Raw genomic sequence first — 23,965 nt, 5'->3', positions numbered from 1 at the left:
GCATCTCTTTCTCATCCCACACTCTCTTCAGATTTTCAAGCTGCAGATGGAGGAAAGGCTGAGGGACTTGAGGTTGTTTTCGTTGGAGAGAAGGAGGAGGAGAGGTGACTTAATAGAGACATATAAGATAATCAGGGGGTTAGATAGGGTGGATAGTGAGAGTCTTTTTCCTCGGATGGTGATGGCAAACACGAGGGGACATAGCTTTAAGTTGAGGGGTGATAGATATAGGACAGATGTTAGAGGTAGTTTCTTTACTCAGAGAGTAGTAGGGGCGTGGAATGCCCTGCCTGCAACAGTAGTAGACTTGCCAACTTTAAGGGCATTTAAGTGGTCATTGGATAGACATATGGATGAAAATGGAATAGTGTAGGTCAGATGGTTTCACAGGTTGGCGCAACATCGAGGGCCAAAGGGCCTGTACTGCGCTGTAATGTTCTAATAATTCTAATTTTATGTGGCAGCATGACTTTTATTATATCCATTAACATCCCGGGGGTTACCATTGACTAGAAACCGAACTGGACCAGCCATATAAATACTGCAGCTACAAAAGCTGACCAGAGGCTGAGAACTCTGCAGTGAGTAACTCACCTCCTGACTCCCCAGAGCCTGGCCACCATCCACAAGCCAGGAGTGTGAGGGAATACTCTCCACTTACCTGAATGAGTGCAGCTCCAGCAACACTCAAGAAGCATCCAGGACAAAGCAGCCCGCTTAATCGGCAACCCATCCACCACTGTAAACATTCACTCCCTCCACCACCAGTGCACAGGGGCAGCAATGTGTACCATCTACAAGATGCACCGCAGCACCTTCCAAAGCCGCGACCTCTACCACCTAGAACAACAGTTGGCAACCTTTTTTATCTGAAGAGCCTTTTTTGAGAAATTTGCCTGAAATACAAACTATCCGGAGCCACTAGACAAAAAAGATAAAATTTGCATAGAATCATAGAATGGTTACAGCACAGAAGGAGGCCATTCAGTCAGTCGTGTCTGTGCCAGCTCCCTGCAAGAGCAACTCACCTAGTCCCACTCCCCTGCCTTTTACCCACAGCCCTGCAAATGTTTTCTCTTTCAGATAATTATCCAGTTCTCTTTTGAAGACCTCGATTGAATCTGCCTGCAGCAAACTCTCAGGCAGTGCATTCCAGATCCTAATCACTCGCTGCAAAAAGGTTTTGCTCCTGCTGCTGTTGCTTTTTTTGACAATCACCTTAAATCAGTGTCCTCCGGTGGTGGATCCTTCCACGAATGGAGTAAAGGAATAAGCACAAATTAAGGTGATAAAATTGTTTATCAAGAATCTCATGAACATTTTGTAGTTTTCTGATGCTGTAAACAGACAACTGCCTGACTTTTTCTGGCACCAATAAGAATATAAGACACAAATGCTGAAAAGTTCAATCTGTTGTATCTGTCTCAAGAAGACTTAGTACACAATTTAGCGTTTCTTTTATCTTTCTAAATTCTTGAAATCAATTAGAAAAGGCTTCTTTCATTTTATGTATTGAATTTTTAAAAAAATCTTTTTAATTGATGCATTTGTCTTTTTTATATTGTTTAAGCAGTGGAAAAGTATGCCAAAACAACCTCCCCTATATTTTTTGAAAATAATTCCAATTTTCACTCAAAAGAGAGCACTTCTTCCAAAAGTAGGAGGGCTACGGTTCCCTGTCCTTGTAGCTTTCTGTTAAGGATATGTAAATGGTCAGTGACATCGACCATAAAATAAAATTTTTGTAACCAATCAGCATCTGTTAATTCACCAGGTTCACATTCCTTTTCATGCAAAAACATCTTAGCTTCTTCTTTACATGCTGCATATCAAACTAAAACATTAGATCATTAATGTACTTTATTATGAAGAATAAGATTGGAGTACGGACAGTTTACTTCAAAATTTGCAGTATTGTCTGAGAACTGAATGAAAAAGTTGGGAGCAACAAATGAGATATCACAGAGTCATGGGTTGCTGACCCCTGGCCTAGAAGGACTAGGGCAGCAGTCGCATGGGAACACCACCACTTGCAAGCTCCCCTTCCAAGCCACACACACCACCCTGACCTGGAACTATATCACTATTGTTTCACTGTCGCTGGATCAAAAACCTGGAACTTCTTTCCGAACAGGACCAAGAGTGTACTTATACCATATGGACTGCAGTGGTTCAAGAAGGCAGCTCATCACGACCCTCTCAAGGGCAATTAGGGATGGGCAACAAATGCTGGCCTTGTCAGTGACACTCACATCCCATGAATGAAAAAAAATGCACAAGAGTCACTGGCCACATCATCAACGCATATCCCTTGTTGCCTAGTAGCCTTCGGTTTGCTGTGGTGGCTCAAATGCAGCTGGCACAGCATCATGCTGCAGATTGAAGGCATCATGCCTGCTGCCAGGACACCGGACATTGACCTCCATGATTCTCCACCTTTAGCCACACACCAGTTGGCATTGAGGGAGTGCAATCCCTTCGGTTCCGGTATAGGGCAGAGTTGATATGCAGTGCCTGCAAAGCGATGGGTGTGCAGTCAATGGCACCCTACACCTTGCGGAAGCCTGAAATCCTCGCAAAGCTTCTCTCTAGCAAGAGAGAATGAAATGTAATTAACTCTCAGTAAAAGGAGAGGATCAGTGACCTGCCCTGTACAACAGTGAACAGCAAACTGCAAGATGTTGCAAATATCTGTAGCTCCAGGCTGGAAGGAGCCAGATGCATCAAATTCCTCACCACAGTCACCTTCACACCACTGGTAATGCAGTACTTGCCCTGCTCTGAAATTTCAGGTATGGCTGCAGCACTTGGCAGATTTCAGTGAGGACGCCCTTAGTGAAGTGCAGACGTCGCACACATTATTCCTTGGTGAGGTTCAGGTAGGAGAATTGTTCCCGAACACCTTGGGCATATATGTCCTCCTGCTGAGAGCCTTTCACCCCTCCTCCTCCCTCTTCCAATCGCTTGTCCTGCTCTGCATGACCTCTGTTTATTCTCCAAGTTATGCTGTATTCCAAGGGGAATGGCTACTAGTGCATTCATGTTGGGGAGTAACTGTTTTGCGGAGAAGCCTTGAAGTCAGCAAAAACTCCTTTAGCACGTGCCACTCCACACCCTATAGACTTTGGCAACTTGAAACAACTGTACAAAGCACCAAACACTTGTGAAATCAAAGCAACAGCCACAAGAAACCAACTACCAACTAATCTGTAAGCAGTTGATCATCCCTTTAAATAGCACTAGTGGGGGTGGGGGACTCTTCCTACTGCTGAACACCTGTTGCATGCTGACTGGCATCATGATCTGCTTGGTCTGCATACTTGCAGTGGCCATTCACTGTGCGCATGCTAAAGTCCTCACTAATATGATGTCTGGTGTAGCGCACCCCAAAAGTGTACGTGTTCACTATGGCTGCCATTTTGGTCCCAAAACATCTCCTGTAGTGCCCAAACAATGGGCATTACCTATTCCAATTTCACTCCACTTATCCTTAGTTGATTCTTCATGAAAAGCAGTGTGAGAAAGTTAACTACTGCAGTGCTACCACAACATAACCAAAGAAAAAATGATTTACCAGCTGTGAAGAGTTACATATAGACAAAATGTCACTCAGAAGTGAATGAGTAGGCTATTATGCTTTGTTTACAAAAATAATTCCAAAAGACTACTTAGAAGGCAACACATGAAGATGATGTGAATTCGAAGAAGGAAGAAGGACTTGTATTTATATAACACCTTTCATAACCTCAGGGAGTCCCAAAACACTTATAACCAATGAAGTACTTCTGAAGTGCAGCCACTGTTGAATTGTAGGAACCATGGCAGGCAATTTGCACACAGCAATGAACAAATGATAATCTGTTTTCGATCAGTCCATCAAGTTCACTCCATCCAGGGTCTATTTATGATTTTCTATCATGGACATAGTTGACTCAGATCAGGATTCTCTGGATCCACAATATATCCAGATCTTCGGCCACTGGAATTTGAGCAGGTTGTGGGTGAAGCCCAGCAGCCAGACAGGACACCTACTCCTTGCATTTAAGGATTTAGTGAATAGCAGTAGCAAGCTGATGTCCCACACTGTATCCATACAGTTGGCACAAGGGAAGAACACTGGCAAATCATTCTGACATTCACCAGAAACAGAATAGTTGAGATTAAAGCACTCCATTTGAATTGTATTTTGTGCAGAGTATTAACCCATTAGTGCTCAGGATATAGCAGATCCACAAAATATAGAAAGGATACAACAGTGTAGATGATAGCATGAGCAAGTGGCAAAAATCTACATGGAATGATGGGTTTTAAAGGGGCCAACTGCTGTACTTATTCAAAGGCATCAAGTATTAGTGCCTGCCGCACCAGTCTTCCTTGCTGTAATGTTGGTTCTTCGACTGGTGCTTCGTCATCACTCTCAGCCTCTTGATATGCCATGGATTCTTCATTCTGTTCTTCCTCCATGGTGAGGCCTCTTTGGAGAGCAAAGTTGTGTAGTATACAACAGGCAATGATCATTCTTGAGACCTTGTGGGGACTGTATTGTAAGGCACCCCTTGATCGGTCCAGGCATCTGAAGCGCTGCTTCAGGATCCCGATTGTATGTTCAACAGTAATCCTTGTTTTTGAATGTGCCTCATTGTACCTATGCTCTGCTTCTGTTCGAGGGTGTCTCAAAGGTGTCATTAGCCAGGGTTGCAGAAGGTACTCCTTGTCACCCAGCAGCCAACCCTCCAGGCTTCCTTCTCCTTCAAATAATGCTGGCACTGAGGACTGCCTTAAAATAAAGGCACTGTGTGAGCTTCCTGGGAAGTGGGAATTGACCTGCATAATTCTGTGCTGGTGGTCACAAACCAATTGCACGTTGATGGAGTAAAAGCCCTTATGGTTCATGTAGGCCATTGCGTCATGCACGGGTGCCCGAATGGCAACACGCATACAGTCAATGACTCCCTGTACTCTTGGGAAGCCAGCTGACCTGTAGAAATGTGTTGCTCTTTGCTGCTGGTGCTGCTGATCTATTGGAAAAGAAATGAAATTGTCAGCCCGGCAGAATAAGGCATCTGTCACCTCTGTGATGGATCTGTGTACAGCAAACTGGCTGACGCTGCATATGTTACCAGTGCTTGCCTGGAATGACCCCAAAGCATAAAAGTTCAGGGCTGTAGTGACTTTCACAGCCACTGGCAGTGCTGTACTGATAGTAGATTGGGTTTGCAGGTCTTCGTTCAGTAGATGGCACAGTTCCGTCACAGCCTCCCGGCTAAGCCTGAGCCTCTGAAGGCACTGTTCCTCAGTCATTCCCAGATAGCTCTGCCTGGGACGATACACCCGATGGGTTGGGTACCGGCGGGATCTGACTGTCCGCCTTCTGTGCCACCTTACATCACGGGCTGCCCTCTCCTGTTCTTCCTGGTCCTCCTCAGCCAAGTGCAGTGCAAGTGATGCACTAAATCCAATTCCCATAATCTTCAATGCAGTCAAAAAGTTTCCTCTCAACTCTAGCTGATCAATTCTAACTAAACCAAAGTTGTCTACAGCAGCTAATGCTACACCAGCCATAAGTCAACATTCCTAACACACAGCACATGCAAAATGACCACATTGCAAAACGGCACGAGTTGAATTAAAACAACAATTATGTTGGCATTAACAAGTTCAATAAAACCACTGAAATAACTCAGTGCTATAATACCAATCAGGTATTTCCAGCTAGGAATAGTTTTCTGCATACGCTAAAGCCAGGTAAAATAGTTACTCAATATTACTCGCTACCAGCACACCAATAGAGCAAGCATTAACAGTAGTGCCAACAGTAATTTCCATGCTTAATGTAGTTTGCAAAGTTAATACTTCTTTACATATGTGTGATCCAATTCCTATATATGCAATTCTGGTGCAAGCACATTTCCATATGGAGATCTTTATAAAGCATCAAATTGTGTCTTGACTTTGCAAAGCTTTGGTAGATCCGCAAAGGTACTATTTTACAGTTTTTTCCAGTTAATTTTGCTGCATTTATGTGGATGTATGCTATCCACAAGAGTGTTCATATTTGAACCTGCAAAATGCCACTTCACATGAAATCAAACAACAGGTACCTCATATTGACATTATTTTCTAACAAACTAAAATGAATGCCATACTCCATTGGCATTGAGTTCCATTCTGACAATATGGATCTTTTTTGTCTAATCAAGATAGGTCAGAAAGATGAGACATGTAGCTAACTTCATTTTGAAAGAGCTTATTGTATCCCAGGGGTACATTCCTAGACCAGTTAGGCATTCAGGTAATCAAGCCATTCAAGTTGTGCCAAATCTCTTTGGTGAAGTGAAGGGTGATCTTGAGTCCAAAACTTCCAAAAGTTTCGCTTCCACCAGCAGGGGCCTTTACTTCATCAGATTTCAGGAGTCCATGGTGGATGTAGTTGGTATCATACAGGTGGCCATTGATGCACTATAAGTCTCAGGTGACTGCTAACCCTGCCAGGAAAAAAAAAAATTAAAATATGTTCCCAGCAAGTAATGTATAAGTGTACTAAATAACAGTTTTAAATGGTCTGGAGCCAATCAATTGGTCAAGTCAGTGCCTCAGACTATCTGGCCAGATTGAGAACTTAGCCTGTCCCTTGGCTGCACAAGGCTACCATTATCTGAGGTGGAGTAGGCATTTGAGACCGGGTCCATTTGTGTAATGTGAGATTTTGAGTGCATTCCAATATTCCACTGGAAACAGGAATGGGCACCTCTTGGTCTGCCTTTCCCTCTGCCCACCTGTGTGGATGTTACAAGAAGACATAGGGCACTATTTGAACAATGTGTCTTTCTGGGATTTTCACCAGTTTTGCCTCAGTATGCCGTAATGCTAAGTATCTTTGCATGATCTATGTGTCGATAACTTGCCAGGATCAAATTTTGGCAGAAGGCGTTTAACAAAACTCTTCGGCCAGGACTGAAGCTCGATTTACAAAACGAGGTGCTGTCGTAGGCAACTATGCTCACCCATGCCTGGCCCAGTGCCTGGCTCAGCAATTTCCAAACTGTTTTGGAAAACTCAATTGAATTGATATAAGATGTCAACACAACAGTTTTATGAACGCCACTTATTTTCATCTTAAGGTCCTGTGACATCTGGGTAGTTGGTTCTGATCCAGTGGTTCAGCAGTCCATGGTGACTTAGCTATAATTAATTCATGGGGTATTGCAAGCACCCTTCTTTGATGCCTATAATGGATTCCTTTGTTTGGGTGACTGTGTTTAATTTTTTGACAAATCTCCTGCCAAACTTTATTACCATCTTTCACTGAGAACTTGACATGGACAGTCAAAGAGCTGGCTTTAGTAACCTTAGAAATCCAGAAAATTTTATGTCACAACCTAAAATCTCTGCAAATTTCAATAAGACATGAGTACAAACTCAAATCCTAAGGAATCTCAGGTTGGTATCATTTTTGGGCAGTTTGAATTTAGATTCACATCACACTTTACGTTGAGAAAACTATTATTTCACAAGGCCACAAAGTCTGCAAGTCAGCATTCGTAATAAATGATTCAGATAGTGCCAGCATCATTTCATAATTCATTCATTGCTAAAACAGCAATGCATACCTGACCAGGATTCATTTTATTTATTAAATTTTTTTTAATAGCTACAAAAAATGACTGGAAGGGCTGAATTTTAATCATGGACTGCGCTCCTCGGTGGCGTGCTTTCAAATCGTTGACTTTCCAACACGGAAGTGCCGCCGAGGAGCCCCTGTGATATTACGCGTGGGGCAAATTTAAATAGTGGGGGTGGAGCGGCTGCCCCCAATGATGTAGAGGGGGTAGCTACCGCGTCCCCGCAATGGTGTCCAGTGCCACTGCGCAGGCGCCGGTGCCATTTTTAAAAGGCTTTAAGGCCTGAGCAGAAATTTTTAATTTTTAAAGGGACCAGGACTTAAATTTTTAATAAAAACAGTACATTTCACATAAAAGCGCCACTTTCACCACACCCGCCCCCCCCCCATTGATCACACAATAAATTTATTTCCCTCCCCCCCCAAACTTGACAGTCCCAACTTTTAAACCCCAAACTTTGCACTCTTTGCCCTTCAACCCCTTCCCACCATCCCAACAGCCACAGAACTGATGAAGAGTCGCAGACTTAAAACGATAAATCTGTTTTTCTTTCCACAGATGCTGGCAGAACTGTTGAGTATTTCCAGCACTTTCTGTTCCCATTTCAGTATGAGGTCCCTTGTTTTTTGTGGTATACATTGATAATTTAGACCTAAATTCAGGGGGCATTATTAAGAAGTTTGCAGATGATACAAAAATTGGCCATGTGCTGATCGTGAGGAAGAAAGTTAAAGACTGTGTTACAACTGAGGCGGGAGGAGTGCACTGTTTATTCTAGTTCCATTTCTCCACAGGTCACAACATATGTTTAAATTTTCCCACTTACCGATATGGTCAATCATATACTCTATTTTTCCCAGAATAAAACACACTAACCAGGTTTCTTTAATGAACAACGAAATTATTAGTTTATTATAAAAGAAGTCTTAACCAGTAATGAAGTAAAGCATAAACACACAGATTGAAATTTTAAAGTTCCCTTTTCACCTTAGCCCCTCACACTCACATACACCGGTTAACAGCAAAAATAAAAGGGATTTTTGTTATTCAGAGCTCTGTTACAGACAAAAAAAACACTTGGGCTGAATCCTTGCTCATTTTTGAAGAAAACAGCAGATGAGATATGTTGTATTTTAAAACTGGCATACAGTCTAGCCTCCAAATACATGTAGACGAGTCACTGGGATCTTTTAAGCAGTTCTTGTCAGGAGACATTGAGAATTCATTTAGCAGGCTTTTCTTCAAAGATAGGAGATGATATGAGTTGACACAGTGGATTTCTCAGGGTCTTTTAGAGAGGTGCTAGAAAACTGAGCTGGGTTGTCGTCTTCTCTCCTTTCTTGGGAATTCTCTTCTCCTTCTGCAGGCTTGACTCTTTAAACATTCAGCAAGAATCTGGTTTCTTACTCCGTGACACTTCTTCAGCAGCAGGAGCTAAATTTATCTCATTCCAGAAGGTAAACACTGACACTACAACCAAAGGCTTATGAGTTTTCTGCTCTGTCAGGTGCAAGCTGCTGGTCCTGGGCTTGTCCTATCAAGGGGCGTGTGACTGTCACTTTACTGTTATAGAATCATAGTAAGTTTAAGGCACAGAAAGAGGCCACTTGGCCCATCTTGTCTGTGCTGGCTGAAAAACAATCCACCCATTCTAATCCCACCTTCCAGCATTTGGTCTGTTGCCCTGCAGATTACAGCACTTAAGATGCACATTCAGACTCCTTTTGATTGAGTTGAGGGTTGCTGCCTCAATTACCCTTTCAGGCAATGAGCTCCAGAACCCCACCACCCTCTGTGTGAAAGAGCTTTTCCTCATCTCCCCTCTAATTTTTCTACCCATTACTTTAAATCTATGCCCCCTAGTCACTGACCTCTCTGCTAAGGTGAATGGGCCCTTCAACTCTATTTTAACTTGAGTCATGTGACAACCAGTAATGTTGTTGCTAAGCTAGTTCTTTCAGTGTCCTCTTGATGACCCTCTTGAAAACAAAACTGGTCCAACATTTCTTCAGTTTGACTATGAATTCCTCAAAAAATATTTTTGATATAAAACAGAAGCACTTTCATAACACCTCCACCCTTGGAGGAATGAAACACCATATTTAAATGCGTCTCATTACAAAGTGTGGGAAAAATAGAAGATGAAAAAAATTTAACACGCATTTTCACACTCATAATCATTCACTCTTTTCCAGTAGTTAATACAAATCTGTTCTGTACCCTCTTTTCATTCAGATAACTCAAAACAAAGTTAGATTCTCAATAAAGCATCTGCAATAAAATTTTCTTTTTGCCCACAATATGGATAATCTTTAGGCGATAAGGTTGTGATAGTAAACTCCATCGGAATAGTCTGACATTCTGGTTTTAAAATGTTTCCACAAAGGTTTATCACCAAATCAGCTGACTGCAACCTTCCAAATAGAGCCCCGCAGTTGTTCCAAGTGGTCCTTCCAAGTGTCACTATAGACTATCACATCATCAAGGTAAAACCACACAGTTAGGAACACTGGCTATCACTTGATTCACTAGTCTCCAAAAAGTGTCTAGGGCATTCCCTAGCCTGAATGGCATCATTCGGCACTGGAAAAGACTGGTGTTACAAAGGACGATATTTCTTTAGCTAGGGGTATTAAAGGAACTTGCCAGTATCCCTTTAGCAAATCTATTTTTATACGAAACATGGCACTGCCCACTCTGTCAATACAGTCTTCCAAGGAATTGGGTAGGAGTCTGCCTTTGTTACTGCATTAACTTCTCTGTAGTCTAAGCAAAGTCTAGTTGAACCATCAGGTTTAGGCAATAATACCACTGGTGAACTCCAGCTACTTTGATTGGGTTCTATTAGGTGGTTCTCCATCATGTATTGGATATCTGCTTTTACCTGGCCTATTTCTCTGGACTTAAGCGGTAAGGATGCTGTTTTATAGGAATGGATTCCCCTACATCCACATCATGTATGACTAAGCTTGTACATCCTGGCAAATCCCTACAGACTCTTTTAAATGCAGTGAGTAGTCTTGTTAGGTCTTCTTGTTGGTCTGCATCTAAACATGAAAGCATAGTATCCAATCTCCCTAGCAATTTAGTATTAGTTAACCGGATAGGAGCAGGTTCAATTTGAGAATGTCTAAGCCTTCTTCTGCCTCATCCTCACTATCACTTTCATCCCTCACTATCTCTAATACCTGACATACCTATGCTTGCTTCTCCTCCTCCCGGTGATAATATTGATTTAACATATTGATGTGACACAGTTGATTCTTTTCCCGCAATCTGGGGTGTCAATCAAATAATTTACCAATTCTCGTGACCACTTTATATGGCCCACTAAACTATGCTTTCAATGGTTCACCCTATAAAGGTAGTAATATGAACACTTCATCCCCTGGTTGAAATGTTTGGGTCTTAGCATGCTTGTCTGCCCATTTCTTCAAGTTGTTTGGGAAGCTTTAAGGTGTTCTTGAGCCACTTTGCGAGCTCTCAAGTGCCATTCCCGGAACATGGATGCATAATATAGCACAGAAGATTCATTCTGCTGTTCTAAAAACCTTTCTTTAATTAGTTTTTGAAGACCTCTGATCTAATGTCTATAAACTAATTCAAAAGGACTAAAACCTGAAGGTTCATTTGGTGAATCCCGAGTGGCAAACAAAAGAAATTCTAGTCTTTTATCTCAATCATGGGGATATTCATAACAATATTTTTTTTTAATTCATTCATGGGCTGTGGGCTTCGCTGGCTAGGCCAGCATTTATTGCCCATCCCTAATTGCCCTTGAGAAGGTGGTGGTGAGCTGCCTTCTTGAATCACTGCAGTCCATGTGAGGTAGGTACACCCACTGTGCTGTCAGGAGGGAGTTCCAGGATTTTGACCCAATGACAGTGAAGAAACAGTGATATAGTTCCAAGTCAGGATGGTGTGTGACTTGGACGGGAACCTGCAGGTGGTGGTGTTCCCTTGCATTTGTTACCCTTGTCCTTCTAGTTGGTAGAGGTCACGGGTTTGGAAGGTGCTGTCTAAGGAACTTTGGTATGTTGCTGCAGTGCATCTTGCAGATGGTACACACTGCTGCCACTGTGCGTCGGTGGTGAAGGGGGTGAATGTGGATGGGGTGCCAATCAAGTGGGCTGCTTTGTCCTTCTTGAGTGTTGTTGGAGCTGCACCCATCCAGGCAAATGGAGAGTATCCCATCACACTCCTGGCCTGTGCCTTATAGATAGTGGACAGGCTTTGGGGAGTCAGGAGGTGAGTTACTCGCCATAGGGTGAATAGCCTCTGACCTGCTCTTGTAGCCACGGTATTTATATGGCTACTCCAGTTCAGTTTCTGGTCAATAGTAACCCCTAGGATGTTGATAGTTGGGGGATTCAGCAATCATAATGCCATTGAATGTCAAGGGAGCTGGTTAGATTCTCTCTTGTTTGAGATAGTCATTGCCTGGCACTTGTGTGGCGTGAATGTTACTTGCCACTTATCAGCCCAAGCCTGGATATTGTCCAGGTCTTGCTACATTTCTACATGGACTGCTTCAGTATCTGAGGAGTCATGAATGGTGCTAACATTGTGCAATCATCAGCGAACATCCCCACTTTTGACCTTATGATTGAAAGAAGGTCATTATGAAGCAGCTAAAGATGGTTGGGCCAAGGACACTACCCTGAGGAACTCCTGCAGTGATGTCCTGGAGCTGAGATGATTGACTTCCAACAATCACAACCATCTTCCTTTGTGCTAGGTATGACTCCAACCAACGGAGAGTTTTTTTCTTGATCCCCATTGACTTCAGTTTTGCCAAGGCTCCTTGATTCCATACACGGTCAAATGCTGCCTTGATGTCAAGGGCAGTAACTCTCACCTCACCGCTTGAATTCAGCTCTTTTGTCCATATAATGAGGTCAAGAGCTGAGTGGCCCTGGCGGAATCCAAACTGAGTGTCACTGAGCAGGTTATTGCTAAGCAAGTGCTGCTTGATAGCACTGTCGATGACACCTTCCATCACTTTACTGATGATTGAGAGTAGACTGAGAGTATACTCTGATCATCGTTTTGAGGCTCTGATAGTACCTTTCTAAAGCTCCCTGTGTCTGTCAGTGGTATTCTGAAGACCTTAACTGCGTTATACTCAAATTACCCATAACTTTCTGAAAAATTTTGGACATAAAATTGGAACCTTGATCCAACTGAATCTCAATTGGTAATCTATATCTAGTCGTTTGGTAGTACAGAACTTGAGTATTGCTGAAAAGAGAGATAAGCTTTGACAAAATGTCTCTATTTTCAGCAATAATCCATATCTAGTGAAGAATTGGGTTAACCTCTCTACCAGTACCTTAGCAGAAATTGTTCTCCATTCCTCTGGGAACTGAGTAGCTATATCCATCATAGTGAGTATATATTGGTGACACGCTTTTTTTTTCGGCAAAGGTCCTACATAGTCTACCAACACCTACTAAATGGTTCCCCAATAAACTGGTATGGGAATTAGAGGTGCCGGTTTTATGGCAGGTTGCTGTTTTCCCACAATCTGGCACATATGGCACATTTTACAAAATTGCACCACATCCTTGGAAAGACCTGGCCAGTAAAAAGGTTGACTTACATGTGATTTGGTCTTCCAGATCCCCACATGTCCCGCTATAGGAATTTCATGCTATCCTCATAGTTCTCGGCGATACTTTGACGGTACCACTATCTGATGAACTACCATCCGTTCTTCATCCGCAGGTCTACGAGGAGGTCTCCACTGCCGCATCAGAATCCCATTTTTAATATAATAACCTTCTGGAACTCCTTTTGCCTCAGCTTCTGTTAGAGCTGATTGTCCCACTTTATTTAACTCTGGATCAGCATGCTGAGCCGTGATCAGAGAAGACTGAATAAACATTTCCTTCGGATGATCCAAATCCCCAAAGAAAGTTTCAGATATTCGACTATCTGATGGTGGTGCCAATTTTACCTCTGACAATGGAACTTATTTAGCTATTCTCGGGTTACTACACGTGAAGGAAAAATTCCTGGAACCTTTTCCTGCAACTGTTCTGTCTCTTTAACTTCACTTTGTTTTTCCATGATTACTGGAGAAGCTACTACTTTCGCTCTGGCCAAATCATTCCCCGGGAGCAGGTTAACTCTGTCTACTGGCAAACTATGGACAACTCCTACAGTTACCATTCCAGACATTAGGTCACCACTCTAGGTGCACCCGATACAAAGGTACGGGTATATACTCGCCGTCAATATCATTCACTAAAACCTTGGCATTCAGTGCGCTCTCTAGTGGAAATGTTATGCCTTTCCGCAGCAAAAGAGTTTGGGTTGCTCCTGTATCCCTAAGTATAACTACAGGTTTGCCTGCCTCACTTGAGGGATAAGGAGTTACTTTTCCTTTCGACAAGAATTCCCTATAACTCTCAGGTATCTTAGTCACAACCCCTGCACTCACATTGTTTTTTTTACTTGGCCTAACAGCTGCAGTCAGAGCTACAGCCTGATCTGTCATACTCTCGGTGAGGGCCCCTTTCTCTGCATTGGCTTTGTGTACCTCAATAAGTCCCATGGGTTTACCCCACAACTTTCAGCATTCTGCATGAAAAACCCACCTTGTGACAATGGTAACATTTAGGCTTGAAGACCTCACTTCCACTCTCTGCACCTTTCTTTCTGGCCTGCAGAGAAGATTCTGGGGCGTTCCCAGCTGTCCCTTCTTATCCCCGGCTGCTTGCCTTCCTTTCACCTCCCCCCCTTCTATCTTCCTCATGTTTGTCAGTGTGATGGACAAAGGGTTTGGGCTTATACACAAGCTCATAATCATCAGCAATTTCCGCTGCATGTCTGGTCTTTGAAACCTTCAGATTCTCTAAATGGGTTCTTATTAATGGAGGGAGTGAATTTTTAAATTCTTCAAGGGGAATTAGTTCCCTAAGGTTATCATACGTGACTTCTATCTTTAGTGCCCGTATCCAATAATCAAAATTAATTTGTTTTACCCTCTCAAATTCTATGTAAGTCTGCCCAGACAATCTCCGGAGGTTCTGAAATTTCTGTTTGCACGCTTCAGGGACTGACTCATACGCAGCGAAAACAACGTTTTTTGCCATCTCATAATCTGCTGAAGCCTCCTCAGAAAGCATGGCACAAACTTCATGAACCCTGCCCATCAACCTGCTTTGCACAAGCAGTGTCCAGCTTTCCTTTGACCACTTCATCTGTTTGGCTATCTTTTCAAAAGAAATGAAAAATGTCTCTACGTCCCTTTCCTCAAACTTCGGGAGAGTTTGCACAAATTTAAACAGCTCTCCAATGGGTCCTGGGCTGGAGCCAGACCTTTCCCACCAGAATTTTGACTGGAGTCAAGACCACTCTTTTGTCTTAGTTCCATCTTTTTTAATTCAAATTCCTTTTCTTCTCTTTCTCTTTTCTTTTCCTTAAGTTCAAGTTTTTTCATTGTCAATTCTTTCTCAAACTCAAGTTTTTTCATTGTAACTGAATTTTAGCTAATTCAACTGCAGTGCCCTCTGGTTTGCCTCCTTCTTCTTCCAAATTCAAATGGTGTGCTATTACTTCAATTCTGTCTGCTTTCTTAGCTCCTGGTTTTAACTCTAACCCCAACAGTTCTATCAAATCCTTCAGTTTAACCTCGGTTAAGTGTCTGAAATCACTCAGGGATACATCCTCCTTTCCCGGAGGACTGTTAAAGACATTCTGCTAGAGTAAACTTTATTCTATTACACAAGAAAGCGGGTTCTTTTTTTTCCAATTATTATTACTCCACTTACAATTGTACGTTGTCGGCATTGGGTTTAACACGGCCACAGCCCCCAGTTATATGTTACGACTGAGGTGAGAGGAGTGCACTGTTTATTCTAGTTCCATTTCTCCACAGGTCACAACATATATTTAAATTTTCCCACTTACCGATATGGTCAATCATATACTCTATTTTTCCTAGAATAAAACACACTAACCAGATTTATTTAATGAACAACAAAATTATCAGTTTATTCTAAAACAAGTCTTAACCAGTAATGAAGTAAAGCATAAATATACAGATTGAAATATTAAAGTTCCCTTTTTACCTTAGCCACTCACACTCACACACACATATACATCGGTTAACCAGAAAAATAAAAGGGATTTTTTTATTCATAGCTCTGTTACGGACAAAATAAAACACTTGGGCTGAATACGTGCTCATTTTTGAGATGTGTTGTGTTTCAAAACTGGCATACAGTCTAGCTTCCGAATAAACATAGACGGGTCACTGGGATCTTTTAGAACAGTTCTTTTCAGGTGGCGTTGAGAATTAATTTAGCAGGCTTTTCTTCAAAGACAGGAAATGAGTTGAGTTGACACAGTGTCTTTTAGAGAGGTGCTGGAAAGCTGAGCTGGGTTGTGGTCTTCTCTCCTTTCTTGGGAATTCTCTTCTTCTGCAGGCTTGACACTTCTTCAGCAGCAGGTGCTAAATTTATCTCATTCCAGAAGGTAAACACTGACACTACAACCAAAAGCTTGCGAGTTTGCTGCTCTCTCAGGTGCGCACTACTGTTCCTATCAAGGGGTGTGCGACTGTCACTTCTCTGCACACATCTTCCCCAGTTACCATGGTTTCTGTTCTATTTTTAACTTGAGTCATATGACAACCAGTAACATTGTTGCCAAACTAGTTCTTTCAGTGTGTTCTTGATGACCCTCTTGAGAAAAAAAAACTGGTCCAACATTTCTTCAGTTTGACTATGAATTCCTCAAAAAATATTTTTAACAAAAACAGAAGGACTTTCATAACAACTGCAGGAAGATATCAAGAAATCAGGTGGGCAGAAAAGTTGGAAATGAAATTCAATCCAGGGAAGTGTGAGGTAATGCATCTGGGAGAGCAAACAAGGCAAAGAATACAGAATAAATGTTAGGATACTGAGAAGTGTAGAGGATCAGACGGACCTTGGAGTGCATGTCCACAGATTCCTGAAGGTAGCAGGATAGGGAGAGAAGGTAGTTAAGAAGGTACGCTTGCAATATTAGCCGATGCAAAGAATATAACAACAGGGAAGTTATGCTGGTACTTTATAAAAGGCTAGTTTTCAGCAACAACTAGAGTACTGTGTACAGTTCTGGCCGCCACATTAGAGGAAGGATATGATCGCACTAGAGAGGGTACAGAGATTTAGGAGGATCTTGCCTGGAATGGAATATTTTTTGCTGTGAGGGAAGATTGGATAGGCTGGGGTTATTTTCTTTGAAACAGAGGAGGCTGACGGGAGAGTTAATTGAGGTGCATAAAAATTATGAAGGACCTAGATAGTGTAGGTATGAAGGACCTATTTCCCCTAGCAGAGAGGGCAATAACTAGGGGCATAGATTTAAAGTAATTGGTAGATGGATTAGAGGGGAGTTGAAAAGAGATTGTCATGGAAGTGTTTTTTTTACCCCTGCTTAAAAACAGTGTGCCTTTAAGACTCTGTTTAAAAACAGTGTGCCTTTAAGACTGAGAGCTGCTCTCTCCCTTTGAGAACAGTGTGCCAGCAGCAAGCCTGTTTCTTAGGCAACAGCAGGTTACTTCACCAGTACTTCCCTCCTCTGCTACCTCTACCACTGAGAAGGGTATGCCCTGGAATCCCATCACCTCAAAGTTCCCCTCTAAATCACACACCACCCTGACTTGGACATATCTTATCTTCATGATTACTGGGCCAATATACTAGAACTTCTTACCTAACACCATTGAAGGAGCACCATCGCCAAAAGGACTGCAGCGGTTAATGAAGAAAGCTCATCACCATATTCTCAGGGCAATTAGGGATAGACAATGAATGCTACCTGTCCATTGTCTCCCAGATCCTGAGAACAAATTACACAGAAAGAACAGACAATAACATTACCTTACATTTAATGGGCGGTGGGGAAATGTGAGGTTATTCGCCCTTGTAGGAAGAATAGAAAAACTGAATATTTTTAAATGGTGAGAAACTCTTAAATTTTGGTGTTCCGAAGGATTTGGGTGCCCTTGTTCAAGAACACGAAAAGTTAACATGTAGGTACCGCAAGCAATTAGAAAGACAAATGGTATGTTGGCATTTACTGTAAAAGAGTTGGGAATATAAGAATAAGCAAGTTTTGCTGCTATTGTACAGGATTTTGGTGAGGTCACACTCAGTACTGTGCACAGTTTTGGTCTCCATACCGAAGGAAGGGTATGCTATCCTGAGAGGGAGTGCAAGACAGATGCACTAGATTAATGCCTGGAACAAGAGGAGAGATTGAATAAAACAGGCCTGTACTCTCTGGAATTTAGAAGAATGAGAGGTGATCTCATTAAAGCATATAACATTCTGAGAGGGCTTGACAGGGTAGATGATGAGATGCTGTTTCCCCTGGCTGGAGAGTCCAGAAACAGGGAGCATAGTCTCAAGATAAAGGGATGGCCATTTTGGACTGAGATGAGGAGAAATTGCTTCACTCTGAGGGTTGTGAATCTTTGGAATTCTCTATCACAGAGGGCTGAGGATGCTCAATCATTGAGTATATTCAAGATTGAGATTTATATATATTTTAGGATTCTGAAGGAATCATGAGATAATGGGGATCGGACAGGAAAGTAAAGTTGAGGTTGAGGATCAACCATGATCTTATTAAATGGCAGAGCAGGCTTGAGGAGCTGAATGGCCTACTCCTGCTCTTAATTGTTACCTTTCTTATGTACAGTGAGGAGTTTGATATAAATAGATTTATTTGCAAATTATGCTGAGTGTCAAATGACTGAGTTCACAATACATTTTGATTAAAGTATGTGAGCTTCTTGAACCTTAATGCCTTGTATTTGTTTCTAAAACTCTTAGCTAGAATACTCTGCTGCAGTTATACTGGCCTTCCAACAGACAGGGGCAAAACAAAATTAGAATCATAGAACAGTGCAGCACAGAAGGAGGCCATTTGGCCCATCAAGTCTGCACCAGCTCTTTCAAAGAGTAATCCAATATGTCCCATTTCCCAGCTCTTGCCCTATACCACTGTAATTTCCTTTTTTTATTGATAGTATTTATCCAGTCCCCTTTTTAAGGCTATTATTGAATCTGTATGCACCACCCTATGGATACCCATCACCCTATTCTAACCACTTGTTTTTCCTGGTGCTCATGGTGTAGGGGGTATTGGCTAGCCAACAGGAAACAGAGAGTAGGTATAAATGGGTTATTTTCTGGTTGGCGAGATGTAATGAGTGGTGTGCCACAGGGATCAATGCTGGGCCTCAACTTTTTACAATTTATATAAATAACTTGGATGAAGGGACTGAAGGATGGTTGCTAAATTTGCTGATGACACAAAGAACAAAGAACAGTACAGCACAGGAACAGGCCATTCGGCCCTCCAAACCTGCGCCGATCTTGATGCCTGCCTAAACTAAAACCTTCTGCACTTCCGGGGACCGTATCCCTCTATTCCCATCCTATTCATGTATTTGTCAAGATGCCTCTTAAACGTTGCTATCGTACCTGCTTCCACCACCTCCCCCGGCAGCAAGTTCCAGGCACTCACCACCCTCTGTGTAAAGAACTTGCTTCGCACATCCCCTCTAAACTTTGCCCCTCTCACCTTAAACCACCCTGGGAAAAAGCTTCTGACTATCCACTCTGTCCATGCCACTCATAACTTTGTAAACCTCTATCATGTCACCCCTCCACCTCCGTTGTTCCAGTGAAAACAATCCGAATTTATCCTACCTCTCCTCATAGCTAATGCCCTCCAGACCAGGCAACATCCTGGTAAACCTCTTCTGTACCCTCTCCAAAGCCTCCACGTCCTTGTGGTAGTGTGGCGACCAGAATTGCACGCAATATTCTAAGTGTGGCCTAACTAAAGTTCTGTACAGCTGCAGCATGACTTGCCAATTTTTATACTCTATGCCCCGACCGATGAAGGCAAGCATGTCGTATGCCTTCTTGACTACCTTATCCACCTGCGTTGCCACTTTCAGTGACCTGTGGACCTGTACGCCCAGATCTCTCTGCCTGTCAATACTCCTTAAGGGTTCTGCCATTTACTGTACACAAAGATAGGTAGGAAATTAAGTTGTGAAGAGGACATAAGGAGGCTACAAATGGATATAGATAGGTTAAGTGAGTGGGCAAAGATCTGGAAAATGGAGTATAATGTGGGAAAATGTGAAATTGTCCATTTTGGCAGCAAGAATAAAAAAGAAGCATATTATCTAAATGGTGAGAGATTGCAGAGCTTTGAGATGCAGAAGGATCTGGGTGTCCTAGTGCATGTATCACAAAAGGTCAGTATGCAGGTTCAGCAAGTTATTAGGAAAGCTAATCGAATGTTATTGTTTATTGCGAGGGGAATCGAATACAAAAGTAGGGAGATTATGCTTCAGCTATACAGGGCATTGGTGAGACCACATCTGGAGATTGTACAGTATTGGTCTGCTTATTTAAGGAAGGATGTAAATGCGTTGGAAGCAGTTCAGAGAAGGGAAATGGAACTGAGGGAATTGCTCTTTCAGAGAGCCAGTGCGGACACGATGGGCCAAGTGGCCTCCTTCTGCACTGTAACGATTCTGTGATTTTATGTTCTAGGAGACCAGGTGCACGATGGGTGCTGGGAGAAATCACAGTAGGAAAGCAGGCCCTATGCCCATAACCCCATGTGCTACACTTCTACAGTTTGTCTTTCTTATGAGCTGAAGTTCTTGTGCCATTTCAAGAACAAACAAATCAACAGCTCCCTGGATGACAACAGTAATAGACAGTAAGATAAAGCAGAAAAAGGTTACTTTTGTCAGAGGTCAGGTTGATAATGCAACTGAGAATCAGGCTGAATATAGAATGTTCAGAGGGGAAGTGAAGTATGAAATAAGAGAAGCAAAGAGACAGCATGAGAAGAGACTAGCAGCTAACATAAAAGGGAATCCAAAAGTCTTCTGTAGGCATATAAATAGTAAAAGGGTGGTAAAAGGAGTGGGGCTGATTAAGGACCAAAAGGGGGCTGAGGGCATGGCTACTATATTAAATGAGTACTTTGCATCTGTCTTTACCAAGGAGGAAGATGCTGCCCAAGTCATAGTGGAAAAGGAGGTAGTTGAGACACTGGATGGACTAAAAACTGATTTTTAAAAAAGGAGGTATCGGAAAGGCTGGCTGTGCTAAAAGTTGATAAGTCACCAGGGCCAGATGAAATGCATCTGAGGATAGTGCAAGAAGTAAGGGTGGAAATTGCAGAGGCATTGGCCAGAATCTTCCAATCGTCCTTAGATAGGGTGGTGGTGCGGGAGAACTGGAGCATTGCAAATGTTTCACCTTTGTTCAAAAAAGGTTGTAAGGATAAGCCCAGCAACTACAGGCCAGTCAGTTTAACCTCAGAGGTGGGAAAGTTCCGACAAATGTGGATAAATTAAGGAACGGTGTGGTGAGAGTAACTGCCCTTGACATCAAGGAGCCCTAGAAAAACTGGAGTCAATTGGAATCAGGGGAAAACACTCTGCTGGTTGGAGTCATACCTAGCACAATGGAAGATAGTTGTGGTTGTTGGAGGTCAATCATCTCAGTCCCAGGACATAACGTCAGGAGTTCCTCAGGGTAGTGTCCTCATGCCAACCATCTTCAGCTGCTTCATCAATAACCTTCCCTCCATCATTAGGTCAGAAGTGGGGATGTTAGCTGATGTTTGCACAATGTTCAGCACCATTCGCAACGCCTCAGATACTGAAGCATCCCATATCCAGATGCAGCAAGACCTGGACAACATTCAGGCTTCGGCTGATAAGTGGCAAGTAACATTCGCGCTGCACAAGTGCCAGGTAATGACCATCCCAAACAAGAGAATCTAACCATCTCCCCTTGACGTTCAATGGCATTACGAATGCTGAATCCTGCACTATCAACAGCCTGGGGGTTACCATTGACCATAAACTGAACTGGACCAGTCACATAAATGCTGTAGCTGCAAGAGCAGGTCAGAGACTGGGAAATCTGCAGCAAGTAACTCACCTTCTGTCTCCCCAATACCTGTCCACCATCTACAAGGCACAAGTCAGGAGTGTGATGGAATACTCTCCACTTGCCTGGATGGGTGCAGCTCCAACAACACTCAAGAAGCTTGACACCATCCAGGACAAAGCAGCCTGCTTGACTGGCACCCCATCCAGCATCTTCAACATTCACTCCCTCCACCACCGACGCACAGTGGGCTGAATTTTATGTGCCTGCCGCCGAAATAAATGGTGGTCACCCATGCAAGCCGCATGTCGCGAGCCACCGCAATCTTCCTTGCGGCAGCTCATTTAAATAGCTGGGCGGGCCACCCTCCCTCCCCCAATCAAGTGGAGGGGGCGGGCTGTCCATCCCCAGCAATGGCAACAGTTGCCTGTACACAGGCGCTGACGCCATTTCTAAAGGGCTGTCAGCCCTACCGGGAAATTTTAAAATTTAAAGGTGAAGCAAATAAAAATAAATACATTTCTTTTACCCCTCTCCCGCCCCCCCATAACAATTAAATTAATTATTTGCCCTTTCCCTCCCCAAAACACTTACCTTTATCATCTGATCTTCCCCCGCAAACTGCACAAACATTCAACTCCAACCCTTCCCACCATCCCCTACACACATGACGTTAATTTGACCCTGTTCCCACCCCGCCCCGCACTGATAAACTTAGCTCCTCCTCCCTCCCCATCTGTGTGGCACCTCGTTTCCCTGGATGGGAATCCGAAGGCGCAGGAGCGCCAGCCACCGGGCTGAAGATTGCAGTGGAACATCAGTCGGAGACGTGAGTTTCATTAATTCATTCATTTTAATTTATTTAAATATTCAAAATGGGGTACCATCACCAAGCGGTGGTGGGGTGGCAGGGGTCACCATGGAGCTTCGCCACTGCTGGTAATATCGAGCGTGGCCCTCCAGGCGTCGGGACGCATGAGGGCCCTCTCCTGGAGATATCTTTAGGCCCACCCTGCCATGGAATCTGATGCTTGGGGGAGAACAAAATCCAGCCCAGTGTGTAGCATCTACAGGATGCACTGCAGCAACTCACCAAGGCTCTTTCGACAGCAGCTTCCAAACATGTGACCTCTACCACCTACAAGGAGAAGGGCAGCACATGCATGGGAACATCACCACCTGCAAGTTCCCCTCCAAGCCACACACCATCCTGACTTGGAACTATATCACTATTCTGTCACTGTCTCTGGGACAAAATCCTGGAACTCCCTTCCTAACAGCACTGTGGGTGTACCTACACCCCAAGGACTGCAGCGGTTCAAGAAGGCAGCTCACCACCACCTTCTCAGGGGCAATTAGGGATGGGAAATAAATGCTGGCCTAACCAATGATGCCCACATTCCCAGAGTGAATTTTAAAAAGCCAGCACGGATTTGTTTAACTAACTGCTAGAGTTTTTTGATTCGTAATAGAGAAGGCTGATGGGGGTCATCTGATTGATGTGGTGGACATGGACTTTCAAAATTCATTTGATAAAGTGCCACATAACAGGCTTGTCAGCAAAGTTAAAGCCCATGGATTAAAAGGGACAGTGGCACCATGGATACGAAGTCGGCTGAGTAACAGGAAACAGGAAGTAGTGGTGAATGGTTTCTTTTCAGGCTGGAGGAAGATATACAGAGGGTTCCCTAGGGGTCAGTGTTAAGACCACGACTTTTCTTGATATAGATTAATGACCTAGACTTTGGTGTACAGGGCACAATTTCAAAATTTGCGAATGATACAAAACTTGGAAGTATTGTGAACTTTGAACAGGATAGCGATAAACTTCAAGCAGACTTAAACAGACTGTTGGAATGGGCGGGTGAAATTTAATGCAGAGAAGTCTGAAGTGATTCATTTTGGTAGGAAGAACGAGGACAGGCAATACAAATTAAAGAGTAAAATTCTAAAGGTGGCACAGGAGCAAAGGGACCTGGTGTATATGTGCACAAACCATTGAACGTAGCAGATGAGGTTGAAAAATCAGTTAATAAAGCATATGGGATCCTGGGCTTTATAAATACGGGCATTGACTGCAAAAGCAATGAAATTATGCTGAACCTGTATAAAACTCTGGTTTGGCCTCAACTGCAGTATTGTGTCCAATTCTGTGCACCACACTTTAGGAAGGATGTGAAGGCATGAGAGAGTGTACAGGGATGTGGAACTTCAATTATGTGGATAGGCTGGAGATGCTAGGGCTGTTCTCCTTGTAGAAGAAGAGATTAAGAAGTGATTTGAGAAAGATGTTCAAAATCATGACGGGTCTGGACAGATCAGATAGGGAGAACTTGTTCCCATTGGCAAAAGAGTCGAGAACTAGAGGACACCTAATTTAAGGTGATTGTCAAAAGAAGCAACAGC

General features: G+C 43.1%; 1 pseudogene; it reads right to left on the bottom strand.

The window, feature by feature from the left end:
• Positions 1-1,279: 1,279 nt before the first annotated feature.
• The window catches only part of LOC137371220 (putative nuclease HARBI1 pseudogene), a 314,069-nt pseudogene continuing 291,383 nt past the window's right edge, over positions 1,280-23,965 (bottom strand).

Source organism: Heterodontus francisci, chromosome 1 (assembly GCF_036365525.1).
Source record: "Heterodontus francisci isolate sHetFra1 chromosome 1, sHetFra1.hap1, whole genome shotgun sequence".
In the NCBI taxonomy this organism is placed as follows: domain Eukaryota; kingdom Metazoa; phylum Chordata; class Chondrichthyes; order Heterodontiformes; family Heterodontidae; genus Heterodontus; species Heterodontus francisci.
Note: the sequence above shows the minus strand (reverse complement) of the source record. Positions and strands in the feature narration are given on the sequence as shown.